Source organism: Arachis ipaensis, chromosome B5 (assembly GCF_059453495.1).
Source record: "Arachis ipaensis isolate K30076 ecotype BB chromosome B5, ASM5945349v1, whole genome shotgun sequence".
NCBI classification, from domain to species: Eukaryota; Viridiplantae; Streptophyta; class Magnoliopsida; order Fabales; family Fabaceae; genus Arachis; species Arachis ipaensis.
The window spans coordinates 55,168,756-55,173,305 of record NC_142440.1 but is presented as its reverse complement, the minus strand read 5'-3'; the positions used below and the strand labels follow the sequence as shown (position 1 = coordinate 55,173,305).

The following is a 4,550-nucleotide window of genomic DNA, read 5'->3' as shown; positions in this document are numbered from 1 at the left end:
GTTTCTCTGATGCAACAAAACTGCAAGTTTCATGGACTTCCATCTGAAGATCCCTTTCAGTTCTTAACTGAATTCTTGCAGATATGTGACACTGTTAAGACTAATGGAGTAGATCCTGAAGTCTACAGGCTCATGCTTTTCCCTTGGGATAAGCTGGTCAAGGCTTTCTTAGCCAAGTTCTTTCCTCCTCAAAAGCTGAGTAAGCTTAGAGTGGATGTTCAAACCTTCAGACAAAAAGAAGGTGAATCCCTCTATGAAGCTTGGGAGAGATACAAGGAACTGACCAAAAAGTGTCCTTCTGATATGCTTTCAGAATGGACCATCCTGGATATATTCTATGATGGTCTGTCTGAATTAGCTAAAATGTCATTGGATACTTCTGCAGGTGGATCCATTCACCTAAAGAAAATGCCTGCAGAAGCTCAAGAACTCATTGACATGGTTGCTAATAACCAGTTTATGTACACTTCTGAGAGGAATCCTATGAGTAATGGGACGCCTCAGAAGAAGGGAGTTCTTGAAATTGATACTCTGAATGCCATATTGGCTCAGAATAAAATATTGACTCAGCAAGTCAATATGATTTCTCAGAGTCTGAATGGAATGCAAGCTGCATCCAACAGTACTCAAGAGGCATCTTTTGAAGAAGAAGCTTATGATCCTGAGAATCTTGCAATTGCAGAGGTTAATTACATGGGTGAATGATGAGCGGATATTTTATACGCTTTTTGGGGTTAATTTCATATAGTTTTTAGGATGTTTTAGTTAGTTTTTAGTCTAATTCTCTTAGTTTTTAGGAAAAATTCATATTTCTGGACTTTACTATGAGTTGTGTGTTTTTCTGTAATTTCAGGTATTTTTCTGGCTGAAATTGAAGGAGCTGAGCAAAAATCTGATTCAGGCTGAAAAAGGACTGCTGATGCTGTTGGATTCTGACCTCCCTGCACTCAAAGTGGCCTTTTTGGAGCTACCGAACTCGAAATGGCGTGCTTCCAATTGCGTTGGAAAGTAGACATCCAGGGCTTTCCAGAAATATATAATAGTCGATACTTTGCACAAGGATAGACGATGTAAACTGGCGTTCAACGCCAGTCCTCTGCCCAATTCTGGCGTCCAGCGCCAGAAAAGGATCAAAAGCTGGAGTTGAACGCCCAAACTGGCATAAAAACTGGTGTTCAACTCCACAAATGGCCTCTGCACGTGAATTGCTTAAGTCTCAGCCCCAGCACACACCAAGTGGGCCCCAGCACACACCAAGTGGGCCCCAGAAGTGGATCTCTGCATCATCCATCACAGTTTATCCAATTTTTGTAAACCTAGAATACTAGTTTAATATTTAAACAACTTTTAGAGACTTATTTTGTACCTCATGACATTTTAGATCAAAACTTTGTATTCTCTGACGGCATGAGTCTCTAAACCCCATTGTTGGGGGTAAGGAGCTCTGTTGTGTCTCGATGAATTAATGCAAGTATTTCTGTTTTCCATTCAAACACGCTTGTTCCTATCTAAGATGTTCATTCACGCTTAACTGTGATAAAGGTGATGATCCGTGACATTCATCACCTTCCTCAACCATGAACGTGTGCCTGACAACCACCTCCGTTCTATATCAGATTGAATGAGTATCTCTTAGATCTCTTAATCAGAATCTTCGTGGTATAAGCTAGAATTGATGGCGGCATTCATGAGAATCCGAAAAGTCTAAACCTTGTCTGTGGTATTCCGAGTAGGATTCAGGGATTGAATGACTGTGACGAGCTTCAAACTCCTGAAGGCTGGGCGTTAGTGACAGACGCAAAAGGATAGTAAATCCTATTCCAACCGGATCGAGAACCAACCGGTGATTAGCCGTGCAGTGACAGAGCGAGTAAGCGTAGTTTTCACTGGAAGGATGGAAGGTAGCCATTGACAACGGTGATCCACCAACACACAGCTTGCCATAGGAGGACGTGCGTGCGTGAATCAGAAGACAGAGGAAAGCAGAGATTCAGAAGACAAAGCATCTCCAAAACTCCAACATATTCTCCATTACTGCACAACAAGTAACCTTTAATTTATGCTCTCTTGGTTATTCACAATTCAACTGATAAACATAATTGACTTCCTGACTAAGAATTACAAAATAACCATAGATTGCTTCAATCCAACAATCTCTGTGGGATTCGACCCTTACTCACGTAAGGTATTACTTGGACGACCCAGTGCATTTGCTGGTTAGTGGTACGAGTTGTGAGAAGTGTGATTCACAATTCGTGCACCAAGTTTTTGGCGCCGTTGCCGGGGATTGTTCGTGTTTGAACAACTGATGGATTATTTTGTTGCTTAGATTAGGAAAAATTTCTTTTTTTGTTTAGAGTCTTTTATTAGTTAGAACGTGGTGTTTATGTTCATGGTAATTGGCTATCATATTTTTTAAAACCTTTTTCAAAAATAATTTTTTCTATTAAATCCTGTGCCAAACTTTAAGTTTGGTGTTTTCTTGTTGATTTCCCTTTGGTTTTCAAAAATTTTGGCTTGGTTTTCTAAAAATTTTAAGTTTGGTGTTCTTTCTTCGTGTTCTTGAGTTTTCCTTGTGACTTGATTTTAAAATTTTTAAGTTTGGTGTTCCTTGGTGTTTTCCCTCCAAAATTTTCGAAAATAGGGAGCATTAGATCTAAAAATTTTAAATCTTGTGCTATCTTATTGTTTTTCTCTCTCCTCTTTAAATTCAAAAATATCTTCTTGATGACAAGTCATCTTAGCCTATTTTAACTAGCCTTTTTCTTTTGTTTTCAATTGAATTATGCACTTTCTTGAGCCATAAGCAAGCCAATTGGGTAGATTTTCATGTTTCCTTTGAGTTAATCAACCATGTATGAATTCATGCTATTTCATGAGGTTTTATGCTAAAATTGTCACATATTATGAAAGAATGAATATCTCATGATTTTGAGCATAGCTTTGATGAGTTTGGTTGATTAATGATAGGTGAAGAAAGCTTGGAGAAAGGTTGAAGCAAAGAGGAATGGCTAGGAGTGAAGAGAGGACAATGGAATAAGTGAAAATTGAACCAGGAAGCATGAAGTTAGCCCCAACGTTAGCCCCCTAACTTGGAGGCTAACGTTGGCACATGAACATTCAAGGAAGAGGCATGAAGTTAGCCCCAACGTTAGCCCCCTAACTTGGAGGCTAACGTTGGCATATGAATTACAAAGGGAGAGGGGCCAACGTTTGCGCCAACGTTAGCCCCCTAACTTGGAGGCTAACGTTGGCGCCACACACCACAAGGCATACAAGGGGTATACTTCCAACAAGAATAACTTGAGCTACAGAGCTCCAAATGAGGTGATTCAAGAAGCATTGGAAAGTAGGAATCAAGAGCTTTCCAAGCATATATGGCACTGCATGGTGGACACTAAAAGTGAGGGAGAAAACTGCCCCGCAATGTGCATAAACGAACATGGTGGCAACCTGCAGTGAGGCCAACTGACCTCTGCACCTTCAAAGGAGTATAACTCGAGCTGTAGAGCTCCAAATAATGTGCTCCCAACGGCATTGGAAAGTAGACATCCAGGGCTTTCCAACAATGTATAATAGTATGGGGTGGACAATACATTTGAGCCTCCAGAACTGGCGTTTTCGCCAACGTTTGAGGGCTAACGTTACCTCAAACGCTGCACACCAAAGCCAGCGACCATGCCCTCTTCAAATGATCATAACTTGAGTTGTAGATGTCCAATTGAGGTGATTCCAAGTGGGTTAGAAAGCTGACATTCATAGCTTTCCAACCATATATGATAGTCTATATTGGGCATAAAATTGGCAACATGACAAGAGGACAAAGTTGGCGCCATAAATGTGCATAAGCAAGGCCAACGTTAGGGTCAAAGTTAGACCCCTAACGTTGGCACCAACGTCCAAACCAGCAGATTGTGTTTGCTGAGGTGAAAAGTTGGGGTCAAAGTTAGACCCCTAACTTTGGCCCTAACGTTGGGACCAACTATGGCTAACTTCAAAACCGGTTCAATTGGTTCACTTCGGTTCTTCTTCAAACTTCAAGAGCAATCAACCAAGGCCTCTTTCAACCCAATTCCATCAAGAGCAAAGGCCCAATTGACACCACTTAGAGGCACAAGAGATAGTTAGAATAGAAATTTCATTTTAATTGTAATTTGTTTTGAATTTCATTTTCATTTTGTAAAAATGCCTATAAATAGGCATCTGTTTCATATTTGTAAGGAGGCTGGCTCCACTAGGGAGCATTAGGATTTGAGAGCTTTCTCTTAGTTTTCAATTTCGTTTTGAATCTTGGGTTGAGAATTGAAGAAATTCTGTTTCAATCTCACCTTGAGAATTTTCTTGTTTACTTTCTCTGCACAATTGAATTTCCATTTCTGTTTACTACTTCACCTTCTCTTGGCTTCTGCAATTTACTTTTCTTTAATTTCTCTTGCAATTGTTCTTGTTGGATCTAGGAAGGCATTGAGATCTAGACTTGGTTATCTAGTCTCTTGGGTCCTGAGATCTTAATTCCAATTTTACATTCTCTGTTTATTGCTTTTCATGTT

General features: G+C 40.0%; 1 non-coding gene across 1 annotated transcript; it reads right to left on the bottom strand.

Moving 5' to 3' along the window:
- Nucleotides 1-201: 201 nt before the first annotated feature.
- On the bottom strand, nt 202-309 carry LOC148564237 (small nucleolar RNA R71). Its single transcript, XR_015884338.1, has one exon. It is a non-coding gene; the product is annotated as a small nucleolar RNA R71 (small nucleolar RNA).
- Between the last annotated feature and the right edge of the window lie 4,241 nt (nt 310-4,550).